We start from the raw sequence: 22,668 nt of genomic DNA on the forward strand, positions 1-22,668 counted from the left end.
CAGTCACATGACGTGAGTTGGGCAGACAGTGCCCCTGTCCTTCTAGCAGCATTATACATAATAAGAGTAGTAGTACTAGACTGCAATAAAGGCTTTGTTTTCATATATGAGCTGAGCACTTATTGTTGAGTGTAAGGGGGCAGAACACTGATTGCTGTTGCGTAGCTGTAGCGCGAGGCGTCTTATGCTCCGCTGGGGGAGGCAGTGTCTGTCCTGAACGCATGCGCAGTTGCTGCGGCAGCCAGTGTCTGTCCTCGGCGCATGCGCATTTGTTAATCCAAGGCCCTTCTTAACTCGCGTCCACTGCTGGAGGCAGTGTCTTTCTCCCGCGCATGCGCACTTGTTAATCCAAATCTCTCTTTAAGTCCTGGGGCTTTCTTGTGTGTGATGGAAGACAGTGTTGACGGTCCAGGCTGCGTCCCCTCTCGGTTAGACTCTGTACAGGCAGTGCTCTCCCTGCGAGGCTGCTCAATACTCAGTGACACAATCTTACAGTTTCATGTGTTCTGCTATGCGTACTTGTGACAAACCACGTGTCCTGCGCATGCGCAGTTGTAGATCACCAAGGTGGCTCTTGTCCCGCGCGCAGTGTTGTTGTCCCGGCGGCGCCTTCAGAGCCGGAGTCCCTCGGTGTGTCCCCTCAGGGCCAGGCCGCTCCTCCCTCGCCGCCTCTCACAGAGCTAACGCATAAGAGAGGTAAGGTAAGAAATAGCCTCGAGGCAGCGGTCTAAGTGCATTAAACAAAGTATGGGAACTGCAGTGGGGGCGGGGCCTGTGAATAGGAGGGGCGGGGTCACTGGGGGCGGAGTCTAGGTCAATGGGGGTGGGGTCTGTGAATGGGAGGGGGCATTGAATGTTGGGGTGGGGTCAGTGGGTGTGAGGGCGGGGTCAGTGGCTGGGGGTGGGGTCTGTGAATGGGAGGGGGCATTGAATGTTGGGGTGGGGTCAGTGGGTGTGAGGGCGGGGTCAGTGGGTGGGGCCCGGGGGTCGGTCAGTGGGTTGGGGTGGGGGTCTGTGAATGGGAGGGGGGCATTGAATGTGGGTCCGGCCAGGCTGGGCCCAGCTGCGCTTTTGCTGGCGGCAGCATCACAGCGGCATTCTTACCACCCAAGACTGGTTAGGTTGTGAGCGGGCGGCCGTATGGTTCTCATGCACGCCGCTGTGCGACCAGAATTTGGAACTCGCTTCCTCCATACCTTCGCACTGCCACCTCTTTCCGCATCTTCCAAAATGACCTTAAAACTCTTTTCTTTCAAATGGACTGCTACCAATAATTCCCTGGCTCTGACTGTTTCATGTTCCTCACTGGAGAACTAGTTTGTTCTTACTCTTCAACTGTGGAATGTGTTTTTTTGGAACCATAATCGCTACAACTTTAGTTTGCATTGTGTAATTTTTAGCGGATTTATTCTCTGTAAATATGTTGCCATAATATCTAATCCTATATACTTTGCTCTATTGTAAAGCGCTCTGGCACCTCTGGGTAAAGGATGTGCTATAAAAAAATTGGCTAAATAAATCCAGTGCCCTGCGACCAGGCTGTTGGAGACTCGTCCTTAGGTCTGTAGACTAAAGACTGTTGCAGCTTGCACCTAAGAACTGTTCAATTCCTCAGGTTCCGGCGGGCTGCTTTTGGAGGCTTCAGGCATGATTCTGAATGCCGCCGTAGTCGGCGAATCTCAAGTTGCATATTACCTTTCTCCTGGGCCACTGCAACCACAGACTTTTACCAATTTGCTGACCGCATCTATAAATGATGTTTGATACAAGTGTATCCACATGAGCATCTTTTAATTTGGCTGATCTGGGTCGTGACCTGGGGCTTGCTGCAAATATTTTTAGGTCTCGCCTACTCAGCACTCAAGCGCTGCATAGGAGGGACCTCTTGGAATCGCTCAGGACTTTTGTTTAAACTCGTGCATGTTTTGCACTGTTCTCTATTGACACTCGTGCACGTTTGGCGATTCCCTTGCGGGATCGAGCAGCGGCGCCATCTGTTTTCAATTATCTTGCTCGCGCTTTCGAAACAGATGGCGCCGCTGCTCGCTCCCGCAAGGCAAACACTGTGCGTGTCTGGTCCCTGTTTGAAACCTTATTTTTGTGCTTTTTCCTACATGGTGGCCCTATTTATCTCTTTTGCCTTTGGTTTTAGTTGTGCATGTCCTTAATTGTTAACCGCAGTACATTTTGTTGCTGGCAGTTCGCTTGGCAGGATGGTCAAATCTGCTTGTCGTGCCTCGTTGCTTGAATGGTTTGCGTGTGGTTGGGTTGTTTTTACATGTTCATGTGCTTTAGCTAAACTATGTTACTGCTGATTAAAAAAACAACAAAAAACTTTTCTTCCGGGTTCGAGTTCGTATTCCGGAGAGGGTCTGGATCTTTGCGATATCAAGACATCACCACAGCCTGATATTCCTGGTAAATTATTTATCTCCTATCTAGGTTCCATTCCACTCTTCCCTCTCCGGCTTGATGTGGTTCCTGTGCCTCTAGTCCCCTCCCCCCTTTCTTGTTTCCCAGTTATAGCCTTCAAAGAAAGAGAACCCGTTTGAAAAAAGAGCACCTCTTTCCCCTAGAAAAACAAATAACCTCAAATTTATGGCCAGTCGACGTTTATCTAATTGTAAGCCTGGCATGCGTTCAGATTGTTACACCACTAATCGCTGTCGTTTGAGTTATGTGCTAACAACCTGGCATGAGATGTTTTCATGTACTTGATCTTTAAAGTATGTTTTCAAAGTGCCTATATGCTTCAAAAAGAGCCAAAAGTTGGGGTATTTTCGGCTTTGAAAATGATCAGGTTATAAGTCTGCCCTGCTCCATCTTCTTTGCCATAATGGGGTGCGGTCTTTCAACTGACTGGAGAGTATGTTTCGATTTAGAGGACTACGTCTTAGGAACAAGGTGACTGTGCCTCTGTCTTGCCCTGTTTTATTTATACACAAGGCGTGTGGTCTTAATCTATACTGCCATTAATTAGTTTCTTTAACTGATGTATAAGAGAGAGATCTTGGCAGTCGTGTTTTTTGTGTGCGTATTATTCATTTTTCAAATACTTCCCTGACCTGTCCCTCACTTACCAGTGAAGGTTATCAACGCTTCCTTTACCCTCCACACTAATAGGTTTGCTGCCTTTAATTTCTCTGCTTGTGGTATTCACTTTTTTTGTATCCTCCCTGGTGTTCACTGCTTTGAACCTTTACTTGTTCCACATTCCTATGTCTGTGGCCTTATCCTCCCACCTTGTTTGTGCATTTTGCCTATCTTCTGCTTGACCTTGGAGCTTTAGTGACCATGGGGTTTTCTGTTCTCAGCCATTCAACACGGCACACGGTTCCTTCTAGACAAGATGTCCCTGCCTCTAGGAATGCAGAACCGGGCATTCAGTTACGATGATGCCCTGGATGACACTGCTCCGATGACCCCTCCTCCTTCAGACGTGCGCTAATAACATCTGGAGGCAGCCTGTTATTCCGGAGCACAAGTACAAGATGCTCTCTAAGGTATGCACTTCAGCCTTTTGGAGAGGGGGCCGTATCATTCTGACGGCCGGACTTTCCAAAAACGCCACATAATCACCTACTAATAAGTTAAGATTTTACGATCATTGACTATCTTGTGTGCAAGACCTTTTGTGGAATACAGGAAGCTAAGTGGGTTTGGGGAGTTGCTAACAAGTATTTTGTTTTCTCTTAACCTTTTCCACCAACGTCACAGTGGGCGTGTGCGGAGGACGGTCGGCCAAACTGCGCACGCGTCATTTTTTTCCGCCCTGCGCTGGCTCAGGCGAGACCTAAAAAGGGCTTTGTCAAAATGGACTGTCTCTACATGGGTAATATATACCAGCCATAGCTGCAGTGCCTCTGTTACCAAGGTAATACCATTTGTAAAAAGTCTCACCAGTGCTATATGACTTATTACTTAAATATCCAATTTAAATATATTTTGGCAAATTCAGCCATATATCTCCACATGGCAGCTTATGAGTTCTGAGAATAAGTATATTTTTTATCTCAAATATACTCTCTCAATTTTGGTATACATAAAATCACCCAGGCAAAAGCTTCTATTTAGTAGGCTGAGCTGCACACAGGAGCTTACTTACAGGTAGCTGGAAGGCTACCTGTAGCTGATGAGCTACTCGTTGGAGAAGCCTGTTCTAGGAATGTGTATTTCCGGAGGAATTCAGATGCAGAAACACAACACTGGTTTAGTCTTTTGTTCTAATATTGCATGGCCTCTACAAAGGTGTAGAATTACGTGGATTGTTCATTCTAAGGTTGACGTATTGTGTGGCGTTACTGCCAGTGCATGCCATCGTTGGAACTGGGGAACCAGATTTGAGTCTCGGCCTTGGCTCAAAATCCTGTGATCTGGCCAAGTCACTTTATCTTCCCATGCCTGTACGCAGTGAATGTGTGACCTTGTATGATGTAGCTGGTGCCCATGTAAAGCGCTTCAATTAGGACCTCCGGACGAGTTCACGATATATAAAAATGCAAAAATATGCACAAAGTATTAAAAACAAAGACCTAACATAAGGAAAGACAAATATATATGCATTTCCTGACTAATTTGTACAAAGTGAAACCTAGATAAACTGCAGCTTCCTCGCTAAAATTGTGTGTTCTTAGGCAAATATTTTGTTTTACCTAAACGTGTTTCTTCATCTATCGTGTATGAAAGCAGTTTCAAATGTGTGAGTTCAGAATAACAACTGTACAGAAACCTATTGTGCTTGATTTAATAGTCTATAATTTTGCTCTATAATAAGTTGGGCCAGAAACAGGGTTTACATGACAACTGTCTTGCCTCTTAGTGTACTAATGGTTTATGTGTAAAAACTATCACTTTTAATAAGTACTTCTCAGTGCAGTGCTATAAAGTTATGGATCAACTTTATCATATTTTACATGATGTTTAATTGCGTGATTTACATCGCACACGTTTTCAGGGCTCGGCCAGACCCTTGGCTCGGCTCTCCCTGTAAATGTGTTTGCTCATCTGCCTCCAGCTCATCCGTTTCATTTGCTTTTAGATAATTCACCGCCTTTCTTGCATCTCAATACGATGGAGGTTTGCAAAAGAAAGTTCCGTCATATACAGAACAGGCGGGTGACTGCGGGGTTTACGCAAGGCAGGAGAGGTGCAAGAGGTGAATCGGAAATAACTGTCCATACTAATGCGTGTTGGTGCCAGTGTGAGGTGTATGGCGATGCGCTGAATAGATGCAGAAGAAAGGCCACATGCGCACAAGCCTCCTGCGCAGAACAATAAAAACAAACAACATCAAGGCAGGGTCTGAGCCAAGAGGCTAGGGCCATAAATCAATAATGCTACTTTCACTATCAGTGAGGTTGGTGTCCTCTACAAACATCGATCACCCTACTGTGCCTGGTTGCAGGATGGCCCCTTCTTTGAAAACAGTGAACGATAAAGATGTTGAACCTCTTCTATGGTGCAGGGACTCCCAGCTCCCACCCTGTTGTGATTTCGGTGTTTACTGCTCATGCAAACGAGGCAGAGTTTGCCCAGACCAGACACCTGTGTCCAGTAATCTTTTCATCCAGTCATTGAGCATACATCGTCTATCTCTACAGCACAGAGGTGTCTTGCAGCCGTTACCAGCAATGCACTAAGGCAATAAGATGCTGCCTGTCTCCAGGGACTGATTGCGCCACCCCTGGGTCTTCTTTTTTACAAATCATTGTTTGCAGGTGTGAACTTCCAATTAGTTATGTGCTCGTGAACTAAGCCATCAGAATGAATTTGTTACTTGAAGACCCTGTGACGTAAAGTGCTGTCTTGGAACATCTACTGATGCAACACTACGTGCAGGACGGAAGAGATTGTGATGTCACCCATAGGGCCTGCGTCCTCTGCCTTCCGCGGGTCTTTCCAGACCCGAGGCAAGTGAAGGAAGAGACTCGGACACTGTTGAACAAGACGCACGTGAGGCTGGCATATTAAACCAGGCGCGCGCGGCAGCAGGGGGAGGGGAGAGAGGAGGGGGCCTGCGCGATTCACTTGCAGGAGCGAGCGGCTGGCGCCGCGATAATTGATAACATATGGCGCCAGCCGCTTGCTCCCGCAACGAAAAAAAGCCAAACGTGCATGCGTTGCAATAGAAAGCAATGCAACGCGTGCATGTTTTTGGGGAGAAAAGCTGATCGATGACATGAGGTCCTCTCCTATGTAGCGAATGCGCGCAACGTAGGCGAGACCTAAAAACTCTACAAAAAATAAGGCACGCATTGACATAACCAGGCTGACCACCAAAGTCATACCTATTGGCTTGCTTATTTTTATGTTCCTTATAAGATTGTTGCAACTGGTTACACTGATTTTTTAAAACATTTTTTTGTGAAATACTAGCATACATCAACACATTTTGCTAAGAAATGGTACCTAAAATGTCACCCCGCAAACATTACAGCCTTTCGGAGCAGTAGCTCCCAATCTGCCCCTCCGGGGGGTGAAAGCCCACTATATGCCAGGGATTTTTATTTGCACAATTTCTTTTAGGGTGGGGGCTGCCCGAAACGGGCACACCAATGCCCCCACCCCCCCACCACCATTACAGCCTTTCTGCCCCCCTGGGAGGCAGATGGGAGCTGTAGCCCCCAATTTCCCCCCCCCCCCGGTGGGGGCAGAAAGCCCACTAGAAACCAGGGATTTCTTTTATTTTATTCGTGTATGAGTAGGCATGCCAATACCCCCACCCCAGAGAAATTCCAGTCTTTCTGCCCCCCTTGGGGGCATATCGGGGCAAACCCCCCTCCCCATTCCCCCCCCCCCCCCCCCCCTCCCCAGGGCGGCAGAAAGGCCACTAGGCTCCGACTTTTTTTTAGCAATGTGCCTACCTGTGGATTTTGGGCCCTAGCGCAGCTGGCTCGTAGGGAAACCTAGCAAACCTGTATATTTTTTAAAACTAGACACCAAGGGGAATACAAGATGGGGTAACTTGTCTGGCTCTCACCAGGTTCTGCTATCCAGAATCCCTTGCAAACTTCAAACTTTGTAAAAAAAAAACCCCCCAAAAAAACACATTTTCCTCACAATTCGGCTCAATATGTTTTGGGCCCTTGTCTGCCGCGTGTATTTGAGCCTCCCACACGAGTGAGGCACCATATTTATCGGGAGACCCGGGGAAACACCGGGTGGTAGGACATTTGTGTCAGCCCTTTGATGCCACAACTTTCCCACACAAAAATGTGTAAAAAAAAGTGATTTTTTTTTCCAGCTAAATTTGAGGTTTGCAGGGGATTCTGGGTAAGGAAACGTTGGGGGATCCACGCAGCCATACCTCCTTGGAATGCCCCGGGTGTCTGGTTTTCAAAAATGTATAGGTTTGCTAGGTTTCCCTAGGTTCCAGCATAGCTAGGGTTCAAAAACTACAGCTAGGCACTTTGCCAAAAAAGGGTTATTTTTTACTCTGTGAAATTGTGGTGTTTCCATGTTGCGTTTTGCGCCGTTTCCTGTTGCGGGCACTGGGCCTACCCACACAAGTGAGGTACCATTTTTCTCGGAAGACTTCGGAAATGTGGGGAAATGTTTTTTTTTGGACAATTGTTTTGGTTTGCAAGAGATTCTGGGTAACAGAACCTGGTGAGAGGCAGTCAAGTCACCCCATCCTGGATGCCCCTGGGTGTCAAGTTTAAAAAAATGTATAGGTTTGCTAGGTTTCCCTAGTGCCGGCAGAGCTGGGGTTAAAAAACTACAGCTATGCACTTTGCCTAAAAAGGGTAATTTTTCATTGTGAAAATGTGGTGTGTTCACGTGGGCACTATGCCTACCCACACAAGTGAGGTACCATTTTTATCTGGAGACTTAGGGTAATTCAGATTTGTAAAGCAGCTGTTATTACCTATTGACTTTCGATGCATTTCTGCCTTCCAAATGAAAGACAATGTGTAAAAAAGAAGTAATTTTGAAAAATTATCGATAATTCTCATGCTAGTATGAGTATTCCCAATTTTGCAAACGTGCAAATATCTACTGTTTCTAAACTCTGTATTTTGTTCCCATTTCAGAAATACATAGGTGTCTTTCATACCGATTTTTCCATGTATACATTTTCCCAGAATAATTCCTATATACCTGGTACATAATAAAAAACCATTGCAAGTCCCTGTTCCGTTTTTGGCTCTGGGTTCGTCAGGTTCTTGGTGAACCTGCAAGTCCTTAATATATCCCCACAACTAGTAAGGTCCAGCGGATGTAACAGTATATTGTTTTCAAAGAGCTGTCATAATTAGAAGAAGTTACAGGTGAAAACGTTGACACAAAAGGCTGTTTTTTTCAACTAATTTTCAGTTTTTCCTATATTCAACTGTTAGTTTCTATAAAGAAACCTTGAGGGATCTACACAAATGACCCCTTGCTAAATTCAGAATTTTGTCTACTTTTCAAAAATGTATAGCTTACAAGGATCCATTATTGCTTTCATACCCATGTCTACCATTAACTGGAAGGAGGTTGAAAGCACAAAAAATAGCAAAAATAGGCTATGTCCCAGAAAAATGCCAAAACTGTATAAAAAATTTCAGTTTTCTGACAAAAGTCTGTCATTCCCTAAAAGCTGGGAAAATTGTGATTTCAACCCCACAAACCCCTTTTTGATACTATTTGTAGGGAAAACCCCAGACGTTTTCATTTGCAGTACTTTTTTCCCATTTCCCCCCCCCCAAAAAAACAAAATTTAGCTGTATTTTGTATAATTTCTGGGTCCCCTCCTGGGAAATCCACAAACCCTGGGTACCTTTAGAATCCCCAGGATGTTGGAAGAAAAGGACTCAAATTTGGCGTGGATACCTTATGTGGTCAAAAAGTTACACGGGCCTAAGCGCAAACTACCGCAAATAGCCAAAAAAAGACTTAACACGGGGGAGGGGAGGCCTTGCAGCAAAGGGGTTAAACCATGAGTAGGTGAACCAGGCAGTCATGGGGAGTTGATGGTTAGCAGATCCTCTGTGGAGGCGGAAAGGAGCTGCAAAGATTCTGATGCACAGAGCAGACAGCCCGGGGAGTTAACAAGTATCCTGTGACGCCAAGGTCAGTCTGTTTGCCAGAGCTTGGGAGACGAGCTCCAAATAATTTATTTCTTTCTCACTGATGTAATAAGTGAATACTAGTCTATGCACATTGTGGTTTAGTGATTTCAGGAAGGTCTCACATTTATGTCTTTCCTCTTAGCAAAAAAAAAAAAAAGTAGTCGATTAAACAAATCCATAAGATTACTTTTTCCATACTAGTTGAGTTCTGTTAGTTCCATATGACTTCCAGCTCTCATCAACCTATCATTAAGTTTGCATAGGTTGGTGCGAAATGTGTCCCCACTGCGGTTCCTTGTACTTGTAGGAAGTAATCGTTATTAAAGATAAATGTATTATTATTATACATTTAAGATGTGCGTATCTAAAATATTTATATTTATATATATATATATATATATTCATAAAAAAACAGGTTCTACCGAGTCACAAGATGGCTGCAAACTCTTCCTGGTTTGGAGTGTTGACTGCCAATTAGAATGAAGCTCGTGGTCTGGAGGGGTCGCAAATCCAAGCTGCCCTAGATATTGAAACTTTCATTTTTTTTATTTCTCAGCAACTACTGAACGCATTTACACCATTTAAATAAAAGGCGCTTTCTGATTCAAGCACTACCTTTTTGCCGAATTTGGGTTAATTCCGTTCAGTAGTTTCGGCTGTAGCCTTGCCCAAAGTTTCCTATGGGAAATTGATTTTTTGTCTCTTAAATTTGGGGTAATTCCATTCAGCAGTTGGGCCTGTAGCCTGTCTCAAAATTTACTATGGAAATTAACATGGGGAAAACGCGTTTTGGGACCTTCTTTTTTCTCAGCCCCCGCTTGACGTATAACCCTCAAACTTTCAAGATAGGAGCTGACCTGAAATGTGCAACATTTTGGAAAATGTCCTAAAGATTCGTTAAACGACGCCAAAGTTATAAGCACATCAAAAAATGCTTATCCTATGGAAACTATAACGTCCCTGAAAGCTGTGTTTTTTCAGTGAATTTCAGGGACGTTATAGTTAGTAATTAGCATTTAAAAAACCTTAGAAATTCATGACATCACTGTTGATAACTCAAATGACATCACTAATGACATCATCCACGTCAAAATCTGATGCACCTCCTCACACTCTAATATAACCTTTGATACACCCACTGCAAAATACAGACTACCATTTTCGAAACCATCGACACACCAATACCAGTTACTACATTCGCACTCACTGATTCCTAGGTCTACACACATATCCACTCATTCACCCATACAATCACTCATACATACAGTCACTCATCAATACAAAACTATCATATGCACTCCTACACCTATACAGACACACACACACCACCACTCATCCATGGAGTTACTCACACATCTAGTCAGTCATGCAAAGAATCAATCACACTCCCATTTAGTCAGCTATACAGTTGTACACACACCACCTCACTTATTCAAACATATTCTAACACGTACTTACTCTCTTATACAATCACTGAGACAAGTACACACTCATCCATACATCCACTCTCACAATCACTGACTCTCACGTATAGTCATTTATATACTCCAACGCTCACATACACTGCCTTTTACATATGAAGTTACTTGGACATGTACCACTGACAGAACCATTCACTCTCCAGCACACTCATACACACACTCACCCGTCCATACAGCTGTTTCCACATGCAATCTTGAACCCATACATCCAGTGAATCAACCACTCACATCTATGCACAGTCACACACCTCCCACCCACCCACATACACACTCTGTCTCCCATACAAATACTCAGGCAACCAATCAATAACCCATATAGACACTCATGCAGCTACTGACCAACACATGCAGCAGCTTACATAACAACAGACGTACTGATATACAAATTCAGACAGTTTAGTCAGTCACGCACCTACTAAATACTTCACCCAGACACTTATACACCCACTCATTCTTCAATACACCTTGGCATATATATAAAACATATTTAAACTTTACAGAAACACAAGTCACTGGAAGATGACATCAGTGATGTCATTAATGATGTCACTGACCATGTCATGAATGATGTAATATGTGACGTCATCAGCAGTGCATAGCGGGGGTGCGAGATATAGTTAGCTCAACTAACTATAGCAGCCGAATTTCTCTGGTTTTGTACAAGTGAAATGTCCAACTAATTATAACGTCCCTGAAACTTGCGGTTTTCTCAGTGAATTTCTAAGGGTTTTTTAAATGCTAATTTCTAACTATAACGTCCCTTAAACGTTTGTTTTTTTCAGTGAATTTCAAAGGTTTTTCAGAGGCTATTTTCTAACTATAACATCCCTGAAACCTATGGTTTTTTCAGTTAATTTCCAAGGTTTTTCAAATGCTAATTTCTAACTATGCCTACATAGGTAGGACATGTACAGAAAGAGGAAGCAAGGCGCAGAAAGAAGCAAGAGATGCAGAAAGAGGCAACAGAAGTCCAGAAAGACGAAGAAAGGTGGATAAAGAAGCAGGAGATATGCAGATAGAACCAACAGAGGTGCAAAAAGAGGCAAGAGGGGTGCAGAAAGTGGTAGGAGTGTTACAGAAAGAAGCATTGTTGCAAAGTCATCCTGTGCCCCCATCGTTTTGCTGACTGGTACTGGTGGTAACTGACTATGACTAACCAGGCCGGAGCCAGTGCTATGCTGAAAGACACTTTGAATACAGTGAAAACACCTACATACACTAGAGTACACTATGGGTTGGGATACCCCTGTGATTGCCATGACCTCCCCTGTAAGGCCCTAGTACATAATAGGGCAGGGGGATTAAAACTACCTCTTAAGTCAGAGGTGCAGAAAGAGGCAAGAGAAGTACAGAAAAAAGCAAGAGAGATTCCGAAACAAGCAAGAGAAGCGCAGAAAGAGGCAAGTGAGATGCAGAAACAAGCAAGAGAAGTGCAGGAAGAGGCAAATGAGGTGCAGAAACGAGCAAGAGGGGTGCAGAAAGAGGTAGGAGAGGTGCACAAAGAGGCAAGAGAGTTACAGAAAGAGTCAGGAGGGGTGCAGAAATTAAGAGAAGTATAGAAAGAGGCAAGAGAATTGCTGAAAGAAGCAACAGAGGTGGAGAAAGAAGCAAGAGAAGTGCAGAAAGAGGCAAGTGGGGTACAGAAAGAAGCAAGATTAGTGCAGAAAGAACCAACAGAGGTACAAAAAGAAGCAAGAGGGGTGCAGAAAAGGGTAGGAGAGGTGCACAAAGAGGCAAGAGAGGTACTGAAAGGCAGGAGGGGTGCAGAAAGAAAGAGAAGTGCAGAGAAAAGCAACAGAGGTGTGGAAAGAAGCGAGAGAAGTGCAGAAAGGGGCAAGAGGTGCAGAAAATGGCAAAAGAGGTGCAGGAAGAGGGAAGACAAGTGCAGAAAGAGACAACAGGGATGCTGAAAGAGACAGCAGGGGTGCAGAAAGAAGCAAGAGAGGTGTAGAAAGAGGCAATAGAAGTGCAGAAAGAAGCAACAGATGCAGAAAGAGGCAAGATGGGTGCAGAAAGAGGAGAGAGAAGTGCAGATAGAAATTAAAGAGGTGCAGAAACAGGCAAGTGCAGTGCAGAAGGAGGCAAGAGACAAGCAAAAAGAGGCAAGAGAGTTGCAGAAACAGGCAAAAGGGGTGCAGAAAGAAGAAACCGGTTTGCAGACAGAGGCAAGAGAGGTGCAGAGAGAGGGAAGAGGGGTACAGAAGGAGGCAAGAGGGATGCAGAAATTTGCAACAGGTGCAAAAGAAGCAAGAGCAGTGCAGAAAGAACCAACAGAGGTGCGGAAAGAGGCAAGAGGGGTACAGAAAGAGGCAAGAAAAGTGCAGAAAGAAGCAAAAGAGGTGCAGAAAGAGGCAAGAAAACTATAGAAAAAGGCACGAGCAGTGCAGAAAGAGTCAGGAGATGTGCACAAAGAAGCAGGAGGGGTGCAGAAAGAAGCAATAGAAGTACAGAAAGAAGCAACAGAGGTGCCTAAAGAGGCAAGAGGGGTATAGAAAGCGGCAAGAGAAGTGCAGAAAGAAGCGACAGAGGTGCCGAAAGAGGCAAGAGAGGTGCACAAACAGGCAAGAGAGGTGCACAAACAGGCAAGAAAGGTACAGAAAGAGGCAAGAGAAGAGCAGAAAGTGGCAAGTGGGATGCAGAAAGAGGCAAGAGAGGTATAGAAAGAGGCAAGAGCAGTGCAGAAACACGCAAGAGGTTCAGAAACGAGCTAGAGAAGTGCAGAAAGAGGCAAGAGAATTGCTGAAAGAAGTAACTAGGTGCAGAAAGAGGCAAGAGAAGTGCAGAAAGAAGCAGCAGGTGCTGAAAGAGGCAAGAGGGGTGCTGAAAGAGGCAAGAGAAGTACAGAAAGAGGCAACAGAAGTCCAGAAAGACGAAGAAAGGTGGATAAAGAAGCAGGAGATATGCAGATAGAACCAACAGAGGTGCAAAAAGAGGCAAGAGGGGTGCAGAAAGTGGTAGGAGTGTTACAGAAAGAAGCATTGTTGCAAAGTCATCCTGTGCCCCCATCGTTTTGCTGACTGGTACTGGTGGTAACTGACTATGACTAACCAGGCCGGAGCCAGTGCTATGCTGAAAGACACTTTGAATACAGTGAAAACACCTACATACACTAGAGTACACTATGGGTTGGGATACCCCTGTGATTGCCATGACCTCCCCTGTAAGGCCCTAGTACATAATAGGGCAGGGGGATTAAAACTACCTCTTAAGTCAGAGGTGCAGAAAGAGGCAAGAGAAGTACAGAAAAAAGCAAGAGAGATTCCGAAACAAGCAAGAGAAGCGCAGAAAGAGGCAAGTGAGATGCAGAAACAAGCAAGAGAAGTGCAGGAAGAGGCAAATGAGGTGCAGAAACGAGCAAGAGGGGTGCAGAAAGAGGTAGGAGAGGTGCACAAAGAGGCAAGAGAGTTACAGAAAGAGTCAGGAGGGGTGCAGAAATTAAGAGAAGTATAGAAAGAGGCAAGAGAATTGCTGAAAGAAGCAACAGAGGTGGAGAAAGAAGCAAGAGAAGTGCAGAAAGAGGCAAGTGGGGTACAGAAAGAAGCAAGGTTAGTGCAGAAAGAACCAACAGAGGTACAAAAAGAAGCAAGAGGGGTGCAGAAAAGTGTAGGAGAGGTGCACAAAGAGGCAAGAGAGGTACTGGAAGGCAGGAGGGGTGCAGAAAGAAAGAGAAGAGCAGAGAAAAGCAACAGAGGTGTGGAAAGAAGCGAGAGAAGTGCAGAAAGGGGCAAGAGAGGTGCAGAAAATGGCAAGAGAGGTGCAGGAAGAGGGAAGACAAGTGCAGAAAGAGACAACAGGGATGCTGAAAGAGACAGCAGGGGTGCAGAAAGAAGCAAGAGAGGTGTAGAAAGAGGCAATAGAAGTGCGGAAAGAAGCAACAGATGCAGAAAGAGGCAAGATGGGTGCAGAAAGAGGAGAGAGAAGTGCAGATAGAAATTAAAGAGGTGCAGAAACAGGCAAGTGCAGTGCAGAAGGAGGCAAGAGACAAGCAAAAAGAGGCAAGAGAGTTGCAGCAACAGGCAAAAGGGGTGCAGAAAGAAGAAACCGGTTTGCAGACAGAGGCAAGAGAGGTGCAGAGAGAGGGAAGAGGGGTACAGAAGGAGGCAAGAGGGGTGCAGAAATTTGCAACAGGTGCAAAAGAAGCAAGAGCAGTGCAGAAAGAACCAACAGAGGTGCGGAAAGAGGCAAGAGGGGTACAGAAAGAGGCAAGAAAAGTGCAGAAAGAAGCAAAAGAGGTGCAGAAAGAGGCAAGAAAACTGTAGAAAAAGGCACGAGCAGTGCAGAAAGAGTCAGGAGATGTGCACAAAGAAGCAGGAGGGGTGCAGAAAGAAGCAATAGAAGTACAGAAAGAAGCAACAGAGGTGCCTAAAGAGGCAAGAGGGGTATAGAAAGAGGCAAGAGAAGTGCAGAAAGAAGCGACAGAGGTGCTGAAAGAGGCAAGAGAGGTGCACAAACAGGCAAGAGAGGTGCACAAACAGGCAAGAAAGGTACAGAAAGAGGCAAGAGAAGAGCAGAAAGTGGCAAGTGGGATGCAGAAAGAGGCAAGAGAGGTATAGAAAGAGGCAAGAGCGGTGCAGAAACACGCAAGAGGTTCAGAAACGAGCTAGAGAAGTGCAGAAAGAGGCAAGAGAATTGCTGAAAGAAGTAACTAGGTGCAGAAAGAGGCAAGAGAAGTTCAGAAAGATGCAACAGGTGCTGAAAGAGGCAAGAGGGGTGCTGAAAGAGGCAAGAGAAGTACAGAAAGAAGCAACAGATGTGCAGAAACACGCAAGAGGTTCAGAAACGGGCTAGAGAAGTGCAGAAAGAGGCAAGAGAATTGCTGAAAGAAGTAACTAGGTGCAGAAAGAGGCAAGAGAAGTGCAGAAACAGGCAGGAAAGATGCAGAAAGAGGCAAGAGAGATACAGAAATTTGCAAAAGAGGTGCAGAACGAAGCAAGAGCAGTGCAGAAAGAACCAACAGAGGTGCAGAAAGAGGCAAGAGGGGTACAGAAAGAGGCAAGAAAAGTGCAGAAAGAAGCAAAGAGGTGCAGAAAGAGGCAAGAAAACTGTAGAAAAAGGCACGAGCAGTGCAGAAAGAGTCAGGAGATGTGCACAAAGAAGCAGGAGGGGTGCAGAAAGCAATAGAAGTACAGAAAGAAGCAACAGAGGTGCTTAAAGAGGCAAGAGGGATATAGAAAGAGACAAGAGAAGTGCAGAAAGAAGCAACAGAGGTGCAGAAAGAAGCAAGAGAGGTGCACAAACAGGCAAGAGAGGTGCACAAACAGGCAAGAAAGGTACAGAAAGAGGCAAGAGAACAGCAGAAAGTGGCAAGTGGGATGCAGAAAGAGGCAAGAGGTATAGAAAGAGGCAAGTTAAATGTAGAACGAGGCAAGAGAAGTGCAGAAAGAGGCAAGAGAATTGCTGAAAGAAGTAACTAGGTGCGGAAAGAGGCAAGAGAAGTACAGAAACAGGCAGGAAAGGTACAGAAAGAGGCAAGAGGGATAAAGATATTTGCAAAAGAGGTGCAGAAAGAAGCAAGAGCAGTGCAGAAAGAACCACGTGAGATGCATACATTTGCAAAAGAGGTGCAGAACGAAGCAAGAGCAGTGCAGAAAGAACCGTTAGAGGTGCAGAAAGAGGTAGGAGAGGTGCAGAAAGAGGCAAGAGGGGTACAGAAAGAGGCAAGAGGGGTGCAGAAAGAAGTAAGAGAAGTGCAGAAAGAAGCAACAGAGGTGCTGAAAGAGACAAGAATGGTGCAGAAAGAGGGAAGATGGGCGCAGAAAGACGCAAGAGGGGTACAGAATAAGCAAGTAAGGTGCAGAAAGAACCGTTAGAGGTGCAGAAAGAGGTAGGAGAGGTGCACAAAGAGGCAAGAGGGGTACAGAAAGAGGCAAGAGGGATGCAGAAAGAAGCAACAGAGGTGCAGAAAGAAGCAACAGAAATGCAGAAAGAGGCAAGAAAGGCGCAGAAGGAAGCAAGAGTGGATTGCACACCATTAGTACCAATTTAACACCCACATTTAGCAATATGTTCTAGGTTTGCAAAGGGCACTGAAACACATGTCGCGGCATTTTTGGTAACGTTTGAGCTAGAAACAAGGCTTTTTTTGTTCAAATCTGCAGATTAGTGAGCAGATGATGGATTATGTGGCTAATGCGGAAAATGTATTCTTGTGCAAAAGTCGGTGCAGCCAAACAGTCGCATAATTCCAGTGGCCCTGCTCAAAGGAAGACTACCATACCACATAATTACTCTCCATAACACATAATCCCAGTCTACATAATTTCTAAACACTAAATACAACATACTTTCTATCCACATAATTTCACTGCACAATTTATCCACCTAATTCTACTACACACAATGTACATCAACTCCACTCCACTCCAAAAAACAGTAGTAAAAAACTTTTACATTTACAACGCCAATAGCTCGAACTCTCGCAAATGCAAAACCTATTACATTGCAAACACTTCTTTAACTAGTAGATGCGTTTGTAGAGTAGTAAAGAAAGGGTGCTGGGCCTCCGACCAGGGCTCAGTCATTCCACTACGTATGGCTCACTGGAGGTACCATGAGAGGTTCTTGGCCCCCAATGTCCCTCCGGAGTAAAATAGACTTCATCCCCCACCCTGTAGTCTGCTAGGAGATGCATTTTCAGAGTGGTGAAGAAAGGGGGGCGTGGCCTCCAAAGACGTTTTAGCAATCCCACTGTGTGGGACTTACTGGAGGTAATAGATGCGGCAGTTGGCCCCCAAGTACAACCTTGGATGCCAACTACCCCCCTCCTATTACCTCCAGTAAGTCCCATACAGCAGGATTGCTAAGTTTTCATAGCAGGCCATGCCCCTTTGCCCACTACGAGCCTACCTCTTACCTCCAGTAAGCCCCACACAGTGGGATTGCTGAGAAGTGGACCCAGGCCATGCCCCCTTTCTCCACCACTCTGCAAATGCGCCTCCTGGCGAGCTCTTGGTTGGGGGATGAAGTCCCATTTCCTCCTGTGGGTCCCTGGGAGCCAACTAGCCCTCCTGCTACCATACAGCTGGATTGCTGAGAGTGTTCAAGGGCCACGCCACCTTTTTACACCATTCTGCGAAAGCGACTCCTGGCGCACTGCTGCTCGGGGGATGAAGTCCACTCTAGTCCTGAGTTCCTCAGGACACAACAGGACCTCATTGCCCCATCAGCAATGAGCCAAGAGGCGCGTTTGCAGAGTGGTGTAAAAAAGGGTGTGTCCTCTGCCACCTCTCAGCAGTCCCACTGTGTGGGGCTTACTGGAGGTACCTAGGGGGCTAGTTGGCCCCTAAGGGCCCATAAGATGCTAGGGGACTTCATCCCCCAGCCCAAAACGCACCAGGAGGTGCGTTTTCAGAGTGGTGTAGGGAGCGGGCGGGGCCTCCGGCGAGATACCGGCTTCGGTTTTCTTTTTCGTTTTAATAGGGAGCTGTGTGGCCCCCCTTCCCAGGGCCACTATTGGCCCCGGGGACCCCATCCCCCGGGGCCTGGCCTTGTTTTTCTATTTTGTAGGGAGGGGGGCTGCGTGGCACCCCTCCCCAGGGCTACTTCAGACCCCTGGGATCCAATCCCCAGGGCCTGGCCTTGTTTTAAATGTTTTTGCCAGGAGGGGGGTTGCGTGGCGCCACTCCCCTGGGCAACCTCTGGCCCCGGGGACCCCATCCCTCGGGACCTGGCCAGCCTGGAATTTTTTGTGGAGGGGTGCCGCATGGCCCCCCTCCTAAGGCCAATTATGGCCCCGGGGACCCAGTCCCCCGGGGCTAGTCTTCCATTAAAATAAATAAATTAATTAAAAGGGAGGGGGGCCACGTGGCACTTCTGGCCCCAGGGACCCCATCCTCCGGGGTCGGCCCTCAAGTTGTAGACTGTGGGGAGAATCCCCAATGCCCCCACAGTCCCTGCCGGTTCCTCGCCTCCTGCGGGAGCCGGCATTGCTTTTGGGCAAAGGGAGCTGCTAACATGCAGCTCCCCTTGCCCAAAAGCAGTTCTGCTTTGCTTCTTGGTAGCGAGAGCAGGTTTCCTGCTCTCGCTTCCAAGAAGCAAAGCAGAGTTTGCTATGGCAGGGCGGGAGACATTGTAGCTGGCCCTGGGGGGTGGTGGTCCCCAGTGCCATCAAGGGCTCCAGAAGGGGGGGACACGCAGCCCCCCTCCCAACGAGTACAAAGCTCCAGGGAGGTGGCGGTCCCCGGGGCAGTGTGGGTAGGGGCAGGATCACCCCCCACACAAATTTTAATTATTGAAGCCACGGGCAGGTGGCGGTCCCCGGGGCTTGGGGGACCGCGAGGCCCCCCCTCCGCCCTTAAATAAAATGTGTGTCCCGGGGAGGTGGTGGTAACCGGGGCAGTGTGGGGAGGGCCAGGAGCCCCCCCACTTTAATTTATTTCAAGTCCCAGGGAGGTGGAGGTCCCTGGGGCAGCGGGGGGCTGCTTGCCCCGGGCATAATTAAATAAAGCTCAGGGTAAGTGGCAGTCTCCGAGACTTGGGGGGGGGGGCTGGGAGGCCCCCCCATCTTATTAAACAAGTCCCGGGGAGGTGGCTGTCCCCTGGGCTGCGGGGGTGGGAGGCGCTTGCTCCCCGCATTTAATTAGCATGGCCCTGGGGAGGTGGTGGTCCCCAGGGCTGCGGGGGCCCCCGCTAATTAACTGGGCATTGCCCCCGGGACCTGGCCCACCCGGGGTCTTACTGATAACTCCTGCACTTTGTTTTAAAAATAATTCTTGGCAGGATTCGCCCACCTGGCATGAATTGTTCTGATTTTTAAACTTTTTATTTTTATTTTTTGTAATGCTTTTTTGGGGCTTTGGGGTCTTTGTGGGAACCCCTGAGCAGGCCTAGGGTGTCAGGGTGTTTCTACCCTGCCCCCTTTTCTTGTTTTTCATATTTTTTACACCGTTTTTCTTGTGACTCGGTTACCAAGTCACAAGATGGCTGCCAACACTGCCTGGTTTGGAGTGTAGGCAGCCAATCAGAGTGCAGCGCGTACCCGGGAGGGTTCACGAATCCTCCTCTGTGCTCAGATATCGATATTTCTAATTTTTTTTATTTCTCAGTAGGTACTGAACGGATTTACACCTTTTAAACAAGCATTGGCATAGCCAACAGGTCTCGTCTTTGGGACCTTCTAAGCCTTTAGCCATGCAGCACATTATCCTGGGTGCTGTGCTGCCACGGATTGAAGAGCTATACAATTACTGCACACTAGGTCATGCAGTGTGATTCAGGAATACATGCCTGCTTCATGAAACATTTATGGACACATGAAGCAGCCAGAGTTAATGCACTTTTAAAAAAAGTGCATTAGCACTGTATACTATATACGCAGAGACACTGAATGCAGTATGGGCAGCAGCAGTGCAAGATGCACACCCAGCAGTGCAAGCTGCACACCCAGCAGTGCAAGCTTCACACACACAGCAATGCAAGCTTCCCTCACACACACACAACATTCAGCGCTATGCAGGTTCCCTCGCAGACACTGACTGAATGCAGTATGGGCAGCAGCAATGCACGCTTCACACACACACACCCACAGTACTGCAAGCTGCACACCCAGCAGTGCAAGCTTCACAAACACACACACAGCAGTGCAAGCTTCACTCACACACACAGCAGGCAGCGCAATGCAGGTTCCCTCGCAGAGACACTGACTGAATGCAGTATGGGCAGCAGCAGTGCAAGCTTCACACACAGCAGTGCAAGCTGCACACCCAGCAGTGCAAGCTTCACACACACACAGTAACACACAGCAGTGCAAGCTTCACTCACACACACAACAGGCAGCGTAATGCGGGTTCCCTCGCAGAGACACTGACTGAATGCAGTATGGGCAGCAGCAATGCACACTTCACACACACACACCCACAGTAGTGCAAGCTGCACACCCAGCAGTGCAAGCTTCACACACACACACAGTAACACAGCAGTGCAAGCTTCACTCACACACACAACAGGCAGCGCAATGCAGGTTCCCTCGCAGACACTGACTGAATGTAGCATGGGCAGCAGCAATGCACGCTTCACACACACACACCCACAGTAGTGCAAGCTGCACACCCAGCAGTGCAAGCTTCACACACACACACACACAGCAGTGCAAGCTTCACTCACACAAATAACAGGCAGCGCAATGCAGGTTCCCTCGCAGAGACACTGACTGAATGCAGTATGGGCAGCAGCAGTGCAAGCTTCACACACAGCAGTGCAAGCTGCACACCCAGCAGTGCAAGCTTCACACACACACACACACACACAGTAACACACAGCAGTGCAAGCTTCACTCACACACACAACAGGCAGCGTAATGCGGGTTCCCTCGCAGAGACACTGACTGAATGCAGTATGGGTAGCAGCAGGGCAAGCTTCACACACACAGCAGTGCAAGGTTCACACACACACACACACACACACAGCAGTGCAAGCTTCACTCGCACACACAACAGGCAGCGCAATGCAGGTCCTCTGGCAGGATTTGAAAATGCACCCCTGGTTATGTAACCCTATTAAAGGCGGGGACAACTGTGGCGTGTACCATTTTGTGACTATCACCGCGGAGACATGAAGCCGTACGTTTGCCAAAGAAGAAGATCAGCAGAGTCACCGCCGCAACCCAGGGCAGATTGAGGAGAGTGCTCATAGGGCATCTGGTGTGAGCACAAGGTTGGGCAGGAGGTGATCGTGTCAAGAGAGGCAGTGGATTGAAATCACCAATGCGGGCCCTGACCACTGACCAGAGGTGAAAGGCGGGTGAGTGTTACCCCAGGGGCCTGCCTACGGAGTGTGAAGACCGGTATCACTGCTGCGGCCCGGGACCTTCGTGAGACAATGGGCGGCACCCGCCTGTGAATAAAGACTGGCATTATAGCTGCAGCCAGGGCACCCATGCAGAGGAGGAAGTCTCACCTACCAGGGGCCCAACTTTGATTAAGACCGGCATCATTGCTGCGGCCCTCAGTGATGTCACTGAGCATGTTATAAGTGATGTAATATGTGACGTCATGACCAGTGCATTGCGGGGGTGCGAGTTATAGTTAGCTCTACTAACTATATCGGCCAAATTGCTCTGCTTTTATACGAGTGAAATGTCCAACTAACTATAACGTCCCTAAAACCTATGGTTTTTACAGTGAATTTCAAAGGTTTTTTAAATGCTAATTTCTTTCTACAACGTCCCTGAAGTCTCTGGTTTCTTAGTGAATAAAAAAAAAAATATATATATATATATATATATATTCATTCCAGTTTCGTCTACTGCAATCAACAGAGCGCACTCTCGGAGCAATTATATTTTCAAAACATTTATTCCACAAATGCCAGACGCGTTTCGGCACGGTCGCCTTCGTCAGTGTCAAACAAACTATTAATTCAATTGTCATTTAAATAAAGTTATCATGATTCAAAACAGAAAATCAGTGACAGCGAAAGAGGTAGTGTGTGTAACTCTCTTGGCAGTGACTATAGCGGCCATCTTGTAACATTGTTGTTAATACAAGCGTGGTATTAAGAAAGAATATTTGCTAATGCATTTCATTTAACTAGTGCCTATCAACCATTCATTGCCCTGTCCTGTATCTCGCCCTGTATGGGAAATGTAATACCAGGTTCAGTATCTCACTGGAACTGTAATATTACAGTTTCCATCCATCCTGAATGGGCAAAGTAACTTTTATGGCCATCTGTAGTTACTGCTCGGGCTCTAAAATTAACCTATGTGAATCCACATTTCCTTTTCATTATTTAAAGCTTTCGGGGTCTTGCACTGCAACTCGATTATGTATCTTGATTCTAGGGTACCGAGTTTTCTAACTCTTATCTCCACCCCTCTCATCTTTTCCCACATGGTCCAGACAGACAAATCTCAACAGGCTGTTATTGCTGTTGTGTTCCAACTCAAAATGCAAGGCAACTGGATAGGTTTGATCTTTATTCGTGAAGGCCCATAAATGTTCCAGGATCCTTTTTTTTTTTTATTTATTTTTTTATTTTTAGTGGGATGAATAGTACTACCCACATATTGTTTCCTACATGGGCATTCTAATCAGTACACTGTGTGGTCTGAGTTGCAGTTCAAGAACGTTTTTATCTGCATTTTTGATTTTCTCCGTGGTACCACGTATTCCCTCACTTTCTTGTTATTTTTACAT

General features: G+C 46.7%; 1 pseudogene across 1 annotated transcript in view; it reads left to right on the forward strand.

Moving 5' to 3' along the window:
* The first annotated feature begins 372 nt into the window (after window positions 1-372).
* Window positions 373-22,668, forward strand: part of LOC146839047 (uncharacterized) — an 89,191-nt pseudogene continuing 66,895 nt past the window's right edge. Inside the window, exon 1 of the transcript XR_014960766.1 lies at window positions 373-696. The product of XR_014960766.1 is annotated as an uncharacterized LOC146839047 (transcript). The remainder of the gene's footprint in view (window positions 697-22,668) is intronic.

This window comes from Triturus cristatus, chromosome 4_2 (assembly GCF_964204655.1).
Source record: "Triturus cristatus chromosome 4_2, aTriCri1.1, whole genome shotgun sequence".
Classification (NCBI taxonomy): Eukaryota; Metazoa; Chordata; class Amphibia; order Caudata; family Salamandridae; genus Triturus; species Triturus cristatus.